The sequence below is a fragment of the Cryptomeria japonica genome, chromosome 3 (genome assembly GCF_030272615.1).
Source record: "Cryptomeria japonica chromosome 3, Sugi_1.0, whole genome shotgun sequence".
NCBI classification, from domain to species: domain Eukaryota; kingdom Viridiplantae; phylum Streptophyta; class Pinopsida; order Cupressales; family Cupressaceae; genus Cryptomeria; species Cryptomeria japonica.
This window is the reverse complement of record NC_081407.1, coordinates 830,993,235-831,006,675: the sequence shown is the minus strand read 5'-3', so window position 1 is coordinate 831,006,675 and position 13,441 is coordinate 830,993,235.

Genomic DNA, 13,441 nt, shown 5'->3' with positions numbered 1-13,441 from the left:
AAATCAAAATGCATCTGGAAACCTAAATCTCTAAACCATAATTCAAATGGGATGTGGACTATTTTGATGCAAATAGGAATAAATTATCCAGGATTAAAGAATAGACACTTGGATAATAAAAAAATCTCTTGATTAGAGGGGATACGCCTTTGGATTACATGAAGGAGGGGGTGATCACCCCTAATTTGGTAGATACGGGGGATTAAGGAAAATCAAATGAACCTCGAGATCGAAAGACAAAGGTACTAGCATTTTAATGAGAATAATTCTATGTGAACAAGTTGGTGGGTTAAGATTTAGAAAGAGAACAAGATAATTAATTAATTAAATAAATGAAAGTATGTATTTAGTTAATAGAGGAAAAGTAGATAGATTAAATAAATAATAAATATTTATTTAATTAGTTTAGGATCTAATTTAAGGTGTCTACAGAAGGAATCTTCGCAAGGGGCATTGAAAGACCTTCAAGTGAATGAATATTCATGAGAGGGACCAGAGGGTAAAATTCTCCACATCAACCCCATCTGGGTCCAAATAGGGAGGGAAGCTAGATGCCAAATAAGGAAAAACAACCAAAGGCAACTGAATCATAGGTTTACCTGAGGAAGAGGCTCTTCCACCTAGACACAACTCAAATCCACAAGAGGAACCAAATCAAGAACATGATCCATCCAAGGGCCATTCACTGACACCAAATCAACCACAATGATATTATGACAAGCTCCATTATCCAAAAAAGTCAACTGAAAAAGTGAAGCTAAAGAAGGAGCAGCCCAGATCTCTATAGAACCCAAAGGAAGAGTCTCCAAAACATTCCTCACCTCATAGGAATCCATCAATCCAATCTCACCAATAGAAGGGGCAAGAGGGGACTACAAATTATTGAGCACAACCTCAACCAAGGGATGAGAATCTAAAATCAAAGAAAAAGAAGGAACTTTCTTAGAAAAATAAAGAGGATAAGTAAGAAGTCCCTTCCCATTGGGGCAGGGAGGGGGACCAAAATTTTGATGACCATCTTTTAGACAAGCATCGCATAAGTGACCCATAAAAGATAAGAGCCAACAAAAAGGAGTAGAGTTCTCAAATTTAATATCATAGAAACAATATTTCAATCAAATCTACAAAGGAAGCTCTTTAAGATGCTCAACACAAACATAAAAAACAAGCAAAGACTAGTTTGGCTTTACTCTTAGTAGAAAAATTAAGAGAATAAAATTAGTTAAAAGAGTTGACAATTCCAGTAGTAATCTCTTCATCCCAAACTCCAAAGGAAAACCAAAAAAGTGAACCCAAATTAAGATACCACCAAGAAAATAAATAGAATTTTTAAAACCTAAGCGCCACTTGCACAATAAGAAGCACTTCTTACTGAATAACTAGGACCAGAAGTAAGAATATGAAGATAGCCTTGGCTCAAAGATAACAAAAAAGGAATAATCCTACGTGGAGCATAAAAATGGTAATAATATATTTAATAGATAAGTGAGAAGAGGCCAATTTCCTTACAACAACAATATTAGGGCATATTCCAAAATAATTATCGCCAAAGAGTTCACAATTTTATCTAGAGTCTGATCCAAGGAGGGATCCTTATTATTAAACTATTTCTAATAATAGAATGCTAAATGGAGACACCATTAGTAGCAAAAGAATTCTCACTATTAAAAGGATCATTCCAAAACCTAGAAGTTTCCTTGATTGATGCACATTTAAGAGGGAAAGTACCTAGTTACCTTATCTTAGAGAATGGAAACCTTCATATTTGCCAAATAATTTTCCTCTTGTATAGGGTGAAAAGGGTCTAGGGAGAAGGACCCACCAGAGCTCAGGGACAAAACCACATCGTGATTGAAGAAATTAGTTTAAATCTCTAGAAAAAGGATACCATCATTTGAATACCCCTACCCACCTGACGGTGACAGCATCTCAGACCCATCACAAGGACAAACCTATAATAAGAGAGGACTCTACACAACCACCATTGTACCAGAAGATTCTTTCCAACCACTAGTAGAGCTTATTTAAACAATCTCCCAACCTAGATCTTATATTAAATCTACTCTACTTTGTTTTTTGGTGTCATTGTCACAAATTAAATTATTTAGATTTTATCTACACACATAAAAGAGGGAAAATACTATGTTATATAGTAACTAATCTAAGTCAAACCCCATGTTGGCGTACCCACATAAACAAATACAATGATGATGATATCACTCATGTAACTCTAGTAGAAAAAAATAGACTTGTGGAAACACCAAAATGGATTTTTGGCTAAAGAAAACCCCTATCCAGGCCCAACATTTTTCCACATCCGAGCATGTGTAGATAGAAAACAAGTTCAAGGAAGGTGGAGCTACTTTCAAAGTGGTTTCTAATATTTTTTCATTTGCTTGGTGTATAGACAATGATGTGGTGCACAAAAACCCTAGTAGCGCACTAGAGTCCAAATTTGAGCCTTTGTTAAGTTGATGGTAAAATCTATATCTCACTAGGTTTTAGTTTTTGTAGTTAGAACATTTCATTTTATGCTACATGCTTCTTTTATTTTATAATTTTTCTTGGCTAGTTTAGCATAGTTTTATTTTCCTACAATTGATCTTCTTGGCTCACGAAAGTGCTAGTTAAGTGAGGTAGTGAAGTTTTACTTATTCCTTGTTATATTTTCATCTCAAGGGTAGTTAATCTGCTCCTCAACATTTTGCTAAACCTGACATGAATCAACTTACATCTGATTTTTGCCTCCTATAGTTTGATGTGTTTGATAAGGCATTCTTGAATGATGTCTTTGATATGTTGGATGATGCCCTAGGTGATATCCTAGAGGCATCTCCTTTTGATCATATGGTCATTAAGACTAACCCGTGCATAGACTCTTCTTTCAAGAATACAAAGTTTGTCAATGTGATTGTAATCTATATCACTTCAATGCCAAATAGATTCTTCTTCTTAACATCATTTAGGCATGTTAGGAAAGATGCAAGAGGAGCCACAACAAGCATAATATGTGGAGCTCCTGCAGGTTCTAAATAAGGACCATGCTCTAATCATGAGTCACCCTTTTTGTCACTAGGAGATGGGATTAATTCTTTTGAAAATATTAAAAATAACTGATGATTAGTCTCAAAAAATTTCATAGATATCATCATAATCATTATATATCCACAATGTTACAATCAACTTTGATAATCCAAATAAATCATAATAGGATATTTAGGGTGCAAAGAAAATGAATCATTGTTTTTCATAGATAACTTTAATTTATGATATGGTTGATTAAGATAGGCTCTTTCCTAGAGTTATTAAAAATTTGCATAAATGCGATCAAGTCAACATTTTCCATCTTGGGCATTAGAAAACTTGTTGTTGAGGATGACTCTGATAACACTAGCATGATGCTGAATAAGGTGGCTACGTTGGACTTGAAGGTTTCTCCTCTCATGAACTAATGTCACACCCTTCGTCTTACCTTTTATGAAGTCAATTTTTTTCATGTGCGATATGAGGAGAATAGGGTGGTGGACAAGTTAGCTGGTCTAGGCATGATGGTTAATAACTTGAAAGTTTGGCTCCAATTGCATGAAGGGACCAATATCATCGATGTCATAATCTTGAATGACATGCTCATAAACTATGTTTAATCCCATGATTATTTTTTAATTTTTTTCTACTCTTTCCCTTTCCTTTTCAAGCTAGATAAGGTAGTAGAATATTATTTTTGTTGGTACCCACTACTCTTGCTTTCACACTTGTCGCTTTCACACTTTGGCCTCTAGGTTTGAGAAGATGGGAGGCAATTTGAACTAGATTGTACCAGATGATTTCTCTAAGTTTAAAAATAATGGTGAACTATAGAGCAAGGTTATTCTAGGAAATTTGGACTCTTATGTGTAGGGCATGATAGATGATAATCCTAAATTATCTACGACCTTCATTCAAGCCCAAAAAAATGATGCTATGAAGATTGGGAGCATTAATTTTATGTTCCTAATAAAAATATTAAAAGATATATATTTTGGAAAAATAACTTATAGATCTATAAAAGGGTATTCTTACATTTCAAAAAAAATATTATTTATAAGAGTAGGAGTTGTTGAAACATCGATTACTTTAAGTTTTTTTAATTTTTGGTAATTAGATGTGCAAAGTGGTATAAAATATACATTTTGTAGATATTTCTATTTGAAAAAGTTGTGGCCCATATATAACTTAGCTATGATGAATCTATATAGGCCATATATTTGAATAAAATTAATTTTTAGTTAGAATTACTTAAATTCACTTGTGCTAATAAGTTGGCCTGAAATGTGACACAATTTTGTGCTTTTACTCATCTACGACCTTCATTAAAGCCTAGAAAAATGATGCTATGTGATGCCCTCCTAAATGGCACAAGGTTAGTCCAAGATCGAAGAACACAAAAGCACACAAAACATTAGTGTTAGTCAATCAAAAACTAAACCATGAAGGCATTCCAAAAGAGACACAAAAGACATGCTAATTTATCTAATAAACAAAACACAGATCATGAGACATCTCCAACTGCCTCTTAGCATGGCCTTAGCTTCTTCTCCCTTGTTCCTCTCCTCTCCAAGTTCCAAAATAGTGTAGCTCTCAGCAGCTTTTTGCACTACGGATGCTTATGGAGGATTGAGATTTGTAGTATAGCTCCAAATATGAAATGAAAAGCTATTTTTATGCTAAAATGATGTATTTTAACCAAAAAGACAAGATTTAGTTATGCTATGCTAAAATGCTCTCTAAAATGTCTATAGCTTAGATGCATACAAGTTTTCAGGATCTGGATTATGAAGGAATGGGCTCTATTTATAGGAAAAATGGAGCAATGGATGGCCAGGATTGAATGGTTTAATCATGGGTCAAGCTTGAAAGTTGGGAATCCATGTGCACAATTGACACCAATGAAATGGTGACAAATGTCAACATAGGGTTGGATTGAAAGAAGAGGTTGGAGGCATTAAAGGCCTAAGAAGACCTCATGGTTATCTAAAGACTAAGGGTCAAACCTAAATTAGGATTACCCATTGGATTAGGAGTTAATCCAAGGATAAACCTTTGTGCAAATGATTAAGAGATAATCATGGTCAAAGCATTAAAGGCTTGATGAGACCCTTGGGTTGGGTAGAGGTTGAGTCAAAACAAATGTTTTAACCATGTGGGAGGGTTTGGGTTAACCATTAATGGTTTTTGAAGACTTTGGGGAATTAAGTGGTTGAAAGTTGGAAGCTTTCAAAGGTTATCCAAGACTTTGAGACATTTAGTGGTTGAAGGTTGAAAACCTTTAATGGTTATCAAAGACTTTTAGGCTTTGAGAAGTGACTCCATTTTGTTTAGGAATGTGACAATAATTAGGGGATGGATTAGGCTAATTAGGAAGGGTTTAGAACAATCTAGAAGGGGATTAGATTTTGCAAGTGGATTTGGTGGGTGAGGAAAAATAGGATTTTATTAAAATAAAAATTCATTTATTTCAAAATGTGTGCAAGTTGCATTTGTAGGAAAATGCAAGTGGGGTGGGGATAATGATTTAAATAAATGTTTTATTTAATTTATTTAAAAGAGGAAAAGGGGATTTTTAATTAAATAAATAGATTTTATTTAATTAATTGATTTGAATTGGATTTAATGAATTAATTAAAATAAATTGAATAATTTATTTAATTAATAGAAGAACGTTTGGGGATGAATTAATTAAATATTAATTTAATTAACTGATGGCTAGTGGATTTTTAATCAAATAAATATGAAATATTCATTTAATTAAAATGGACAGATTTATGTGACTACATTTGCCCCTCTTTGAGACGGTGCGGTTTATCGCATCATTTCAAAGAAAGAAAAACTGGTGTGAAGAAATGCCCCATAAAATGTAAATTTAATGGGTGGTATGCCCCCTCGAGAGATGGGCCAAAAAATTTCAAAAAAATCGGGCGATCTCTCGAAAAAGAATGAGAAGTGGAGGGGAGGTAGAATAGAAGAAATTAGCAACAACAGTGAAAGAATGGAAGAAAAATAGAGTGAATACGGAGAAACAACAAGCCAGCGAGTACCCTGAGGTCATGCAAGAGATACATAGCAGATGTAGTGTGGGGTTTGGATTGATGCTATACAATTGATCAAAATTGGTTGAGCAATCTGGTGCAACCGGTTTAATTGCCCCGGTTAAGTCAAAGCGTGACAGTTGATGTCAGTTGGTCGCTTGGACAAGATAAAGTCTGAGTAAGTGAATCAAAGTGACCTGATGGTGACTTAGACAATTGATGTAATTGCCCGATGAAGTCAAGGTATATGAAGCAAAATACTCGTTGAGACGTAGACAATTGATGTAATTGTCTGGTGGATTGTGTTTGATTGGTTGATCAATTGATAGTGTGTGCGTGTGATGGATGGTTGTGGGGAATCATGGCAGCCCCGTTGAGACTAGGTCATTATGATAAATGCCTGATGTAGTCTAGGATTACCATAATCGATTATCTATTGAGACCCGAAGATACGTGATCAGAGTATCTGTTGGTAGTCTAGGTGTGTGGGAGTCGATGTATCTGTGTAGACAGAGTAACTGGCTTAATTTTGTGGATGAGTGAGGATGGGAAGCGATGAAGGGATTAGGATGATGTTGATGATCAAGATAGGGAGGGTGAGGGGGGATTTGATGTTAGATAGAAGATATGGAGGACTAGGACCGAGTCCTATGGAAGAAGATGAATAAAATAGAGTATGCATTATTATGACTATGTATGCATGATATGCAGCTATTATGAATGTATGGATGGTTGGAATGCAACGAAATGCAGTATATATAGATGAGATGGAATGACGATCCATAGTGCTCTATTTTCATCATTGAGCTTTAAAATGTTGGAAGAGAATACAAGCATCTTGACATAATGATTCAAGATGACCAGAGTATTTCTTACATGGATTTGATATAGCAAGTTAATACAAGCAACTTGATATAATGGATAAAGTTGACCTGAGTATTGCTTGCAGAACAGACAAGGATTATCTCCGTTCATGCATGACTTGGGTCGTCCTCCTTGATCTTAGGCTGATCATATCCTGAGACAAGTGCATACCATACTAAGAAATAAAAACCTTTATCCAAATTGGATGAGGAGGAACCAAAGAATGAGCATTGTACCTGCAAACAAACAGTATATACATAAAGAATAAAGAATATGGATCCTTGGTAATGGTTCATGCTCATATGGTCGAGGTATACGCTGTAGTCAGCAAGCCGTAATGATCTATGACTGCATTTTGCATAAGATTACGTAGCTTAGTGAACTTCCCACGTAGACACCATTAGGACATGCCCCAGAACTTCATCGGAAATAATGTGCAAATGATATAAAACAATGCTAAAAGATTCCGATACAGATAAACAAACGATTGTACTCACAAATCAACCAAGTATTTGATAGCCTAATAGAATTTTCGTGTCAAAGAAAATGTCATCTTGTCTTTGTTTTGGTAAGGAAGGATGCATCCTTGTTTAAAGACAGGTTTGGATTGTTGAAGTCGATTGTGTTGGTTTGATTGGTAAATGGTTAGTGTGTGAGTAGTTTGTCAATGTTTATTTTGGTATCTGCATGGATGGGTATGTACAAGGTGTTGCCATGTTTTTGTGTGATTTTTCGATGGGTTTTTCGATGTTTTTGGATTTTGTGTAATAGTTTTTGAATGTTTTTGGATTTTGTGAGTCATTTTTGAATGTTTTTGGATTTTGCGAGACATTTTTGAATGTTTTTGTATTTTGTGAGACATTTTTGAATGTTTTTGCCAATGAATCACCAGTAATGTAGAATCCACTTCCATCATCTAGATTGTAAGGGCATTGCCCCCAAGTTGGACATGATTTATGAAAAAGCGGGATGCTAGACGCATGAAGTACTTTCTTGGATTATAGATCAAATAACAAGCCATGGTTAGATGGATGGATGTGTGTATGTATGAATGTGATCGCAACGAGCCTGAAAGATACTGGAGCCATTGCCTTTACGAGTGGCGCCTGTTTGCCAGGTTTTCGCCATCGTACTTACCCAAGGTGCCACTGGAGTGGTTGTTCACCGTTTGGATGCATGATTTTTCTTTGCTTTTTTGAATGTTTTTGTATTTTCTTTAGGACATTTTTCTGAATGTTTTTGGTATTTTCTTTAGGACATTTTTCAGAATGTTTTTGGTATTTTCTGATATGCAGGGGAGCCTGATGCCTTGTACACCTTAGGTATAAAACTGTTTGAGGTGCATGCTATTGATTGGATCTGCGAGTGGTTCTCCATCTGATGTAGCCAACTGATATGCCCCGGACCTAAATACAGCAGTGACAACATATGGGCCCAGCCGGTTTGATTCAAACTTGCCTTGATGTTCTCTGTTTGGTTGGTTGCGAGGATTCTCTCGTAGAACAAGATCACCTACCTCAAATGTACGAGGTCTAACTCGGTGATTGTAGCTTCTACTCATGCGCTGCTGATAGGCTTTGAGATGATTGTATGCAGCTTGTCGCTTCTCATCAAGTAGTTCTAAGTCCTGAAGACGTGAGACTCTGTATGCTTCATCATCGATGAGATTATGCAAGGAAACTTGTAATGATGGTATCTCAACCTCAATAGGTAAGATAGCTTCTGCACCATAGACCAATGAATAAGGAGTTGCACCTGTAGGGGTTCGAATGCTAGTTCGATATGCCCATAATGCTGGATTCAATTGAACATGCCAATCACGACCGGCATCATTGACTGTCTTCTTTAGGATTCTCAATATGTTTTTATTGGATGCTTTAGCCTGACCATTTCCTTGTGAGTAATAGGGGGTGGAAAAGCAATGTTGGATATGAAATTTCTCACAAAGCTCACGGACATCCTGATTTTTGAAAGGAAGACCGTTATCTGTGATGATGGACATGGGTACACCATACCGGCAGATGATGTAGTTGAGGATGAATGAGGCGATCTGCTTGCCGGTGACTTGGGTAAGTGGAACAGCTTCGATCCACTTGGTGAAATATTCGGTGGCGGTAATAATGAATTTATGGTCGTTGGATGAAGATGGATGAATCTTACCCACAAGGTCAAGGCCCCATTGACAAAAAGGCCATGGTGTTGTGATTGGTTGCAGTTCTTGTGCGGGTGCATGTATAAGGTCACCATGAATTTGACATTTCTTGCATTTCCTGACAAAGTAGTAGGAATCCTTTTCCATAGATGGCCAATAGTATCCAGCTCGCATGATCTTCTTGGCTAGTGATGGACCACTTGAGTGAGTCCCGCAAATTCCTTCATGTACCTCTTCCAAAACCTTTGTTATCTCACCTTGTTCCAGACATCGAAGGAGAGTACCATCAAGACTACGTCGGTATAGGGTTTCGGCAATAATGGTATATCGAGCAGTTTGGCGAATGAAGGTTTTACGTTGGTTATTTGATTGGTTGGGAGGAAGGGTGTGATCACGGAGATAGGTGTAGAACTCACCATACCATGGGGATTCGGAACCAACAAGGTGACATATCATTTCGGATTCAGGGATATCATAAGCAGGGATCCAAAGCTGTTCTACCAAGAACTCGTAGCGTGTTGAATTCTGTGGAAGATCTAGTAGAGATGCGATGGTAGCCATAGCGTCAGCAGCTCGATTTTGATCTCTTGGTATCTGCTCAAAGGTGATAGTAGTAAATTATGTCTTTAGATTGTCCACCATTTGCTTATATGGCATGAGTTTATCATCTTTGGTCTGATACTCATCTGTTACTTGTCGAATGACCAGTTGTGAGTCGCCATATACTTGTAGTTCTTGTAATTTCCATTGTATGGCTAGCTTGAGTCCTGTGATCAAGGCCTCATACTCTGCTATATTGTTTGTGCATGGAAATGTGAGCCTGTAAGACTTCGGGATGCTATCACCTTGAGGTGTGATAAACAGAATGCCTGCCCTTGAGCCGTGCCTAGTGTATGAACCATCAAAATATAGTTTCCATGGCTGTGCTTCTGTGATCATGAATATCTCTTCATCTGGAAAATTGGAAATGAGGGGATGATCGCCTGTGAGTGGTGCATCGGCCAACTGATCTGCAATAACTTGCCCTTTGATAGCCTTACGGTCCACATACTCAATGTCAAATTCACTTAGAATTATTACCCATTTGGCTAAGCGACCTGTCAATGCTGCTTTGCTGAGTAAATACTTGAGTGGATCACTCTTTGCGATGAGTTGTACCTTGTGTGTCAACAGATAGTGTCGCAATTTAGTGGCTGCTAAGATTACTGCTAGGCAAGCTCGCTCAATAGGTGTGTAATTGAGTTCATAGCCAACCAGTGTGCGAGAGATGTAGTAAACAGCACACTCTTTGCCTTCTACATTATGTTGTGCCAGTAATACACCTAATGCTGTACTTGTCGCTGAGATATAAAGTAACAATGGTCTACTTGGATCTGGTGGCATCAACAATGGTGGATTCATGAGATAGTCTTTAAGCGTCTGAAATGCTTGTTGGCATCTGGCATCCCACTGAAAGCGGATGTTCTTGTGTAGCAAGTGTGTGAATGGGTGACACTTATCAGCCAATTGTGCAATGAATCTTCGGATGGATTGAACCCACCCTTGTAATGTCCTTAGCTGACTGATATTCTTTGGAGGTGGCATGTCCATTATTGCCTTAACCTTTGCTGGATCGACCTCAATGCCTTTGCTTGAGACAATGTATCCTAGAAGCTTCCCGGAGGTCACTCCAAAGACACATTTCTTTGGGTTGAGTCGAACATGATATTGTTCCAGTCTATCAAAGATTTGATCTAAGATGTGGAGATGTCCTTCTCTAGTAAGTGATTTTGCTAGTAAGTCATCCACATAATCTTCCATCATAGTATGCATCATGTCATGGAAGATGGTGGTCATTGCTCTTTGATAGGTCGCTCCTGCATTCTTTAGACCAAAAGGCATTACATTCCAGCAGTATGTGCCCCATGGACATGTGAAGGTTGTCTTATGTTGATCTTCGGGTGCGATCTTTATCTGATTGTAGCCTGAAAAGCCATCCATGAGTGAAAGCATGGCATGTCCTGCTGTTAGGTCCACTATGATGTCGATATTTGGTAGGGGGAAGTCATCCTTAGGACAAGCCTTATTTAGATCTCTGAAGTCGGTACAAATGCGGATGCCCCCTTTTGGTTTGCCAACTGGCACAATGTTGGAGATCCATTCTGCATAATCAATTGGCCGAATGAAACCAACATCCAAGAGTTTCTTGAGTTCTATTTTGACTAGCACTGCAATCTGGGGATGCATCTTACGAAGCTTCTGCTTGACAGGTTTGGCTCCTTTTGCTACGGTGAGGTGATGCATGACCAAATCAGGATCAAGCCCAGGCATGTTTGCATATGACCATGCAAAGTTGATTTGACGCTTCTGGAAGAACTCTATAAATTTAGGTTGTTCCTCTGGAGTGAGAAGAGATGCCAGATGTATGATATGAGGATTTTCAGGAGTCCCCACATTGTATTCTTTGGTTTCCTCAATGAGGATCATTGATCATTCCTGTTGTGCATTAGCAGGGAGAATGTCAAACCCTTCGTCCTCAAGTGCCTCAGAGAGGTTTTCACCATTGGATACGCTCTTTCTTTTTACTTTTGTTGGATCAAACAGTGCCACAGTGTGGTTTTCACTAGAAGATCCATGTTTTATTGTTATATTTTTGCAGCTGAAAGGTTTGGCATCTACCCCGAAGTATGCTACGCTATTAAGTGCAATGGCGAATCCAGCTTTGTGATCCCCGCTTGGTAGATTATCCCGTAATTCCAAAAAGTCAATGATAGCCTCATCGTTCTGGAAGAAGTCAAGACATTGGGGATTTGGGTGGTTCCATTCGATGAGTTCAGGGTGGACAATGGGCATGACTTCATCGATTAGGTTAAGTTCGTTGGACGTATCAGTGAGGGTTAAGACAGTGTGGTGAAGGTCGTTGATGGTACTCTCCCTGTCAGAATCAGGCGTAGGATGAGACGTAGGGTCTGTGGAAGATGTTTCCACCTCAGGTACCCAAGTGGTCTTTATCTATGCTTCTCCGTAAATAGGGATGTCTTTGCGGGGTGGAGGTGGTGATGTGTCTTCCTCATCTGAAGGATTAAGTTGTACAGAATCAAATTCCCACTCATGTGAGTCGGTCTCTGAATCACTTTCCAGCATCCGATTACTATACCATACTGGGATGTCTTTGGAGTTAAACACGGCAGGTGTGATTGGTTTATGTATCTTTGTAGTGATCGGTGCTGCAGGAACCGTGATGGGTTTTAAAGGATTTTTCACTGGAAGTATCGGCAGCATTGATTTAGCGACTTCTGTTGGAATGGCTGATGCCATAGATGCTGCTGCAGGTTCTGATATAGTTGCTGCTGCTATTGGTGTGATTGATGGGATTACTGGTTCGTTTGGTGGGATGATTGGTATTGTAGATGGTTGTGGTGGGTTTGTGAGCCTCGATGGGGCAGTGGGGATAGTGTTTGATGGTGCTTTAATAATGAAAGGTGTCCTCTTTGCAGTAGGCGGGCAAAATGGTTTGCTAGGTTTTCCTTTGAATCTGAGTTTAGGAAGGATCTCTTTTTCAAAACCTAGGCTAGTATTACCTTTGGGCTTGAATTCTAGTAGCAGAGGTTCATGTCGTCCTTGTTTGCAGTATCCCAAAGCACTCTGACCATCATATCCCATTCTTTGCATAATGAGGAGGCCTTTGCCATATTGTTCTGTAGGAAGTGTAACTTGCGGTTTGTCAGTGGTGATGGGATCTTTATAGATCCAGTCCGCTAGGTCCTCATCTTGTGTTTCTTCCTCTTGGCTCTTTCCAAGGATGAAAGGCGTCAAGGCACACGCTGGCGTGATTAGTGGTTGCTGGAGTAACTGCTGTGGTTTACCATGTGTTCTAGGAGAAGTAGGCATTTGTCCCACACAAAAGAGCTGACTCAAGTTATATTCCCCGGGACCTTCCTCTACTACTTTCATCTTTAGCTTTTCTTGCTTGGGTATAGGGGTGTTAGAACTGGCAAGAGAGGCAGGACTTACATATGATGTGGAGGAAATGGCTTCCCTATTATTAGGAACAGTAATTTCTGGTTGATGGCTGATATTATGGCAAAATGCAAAAGGATTTGCATCGCCCAGGATTGTGAGCTCTGCACCATTATGTGGGAACTTGATACATTGATGGTAGGTAGATGGAACGGCTTGCATGGCGTGTATCCAAGGTCTCCCTAATAATAGATTATATGGCAGAGGAAGGTCCAGAACCTGACAAATTATGTGCTTTACCACAGGACCAACCCGGATTGGTAGTACCACAGCTCCTTTGGATGAACGCTCTGCATCATCATAGGCCTTGATGGTGATCTTCTTGCGAGGATCCACTGATTATATTGCATATCCCAATGCT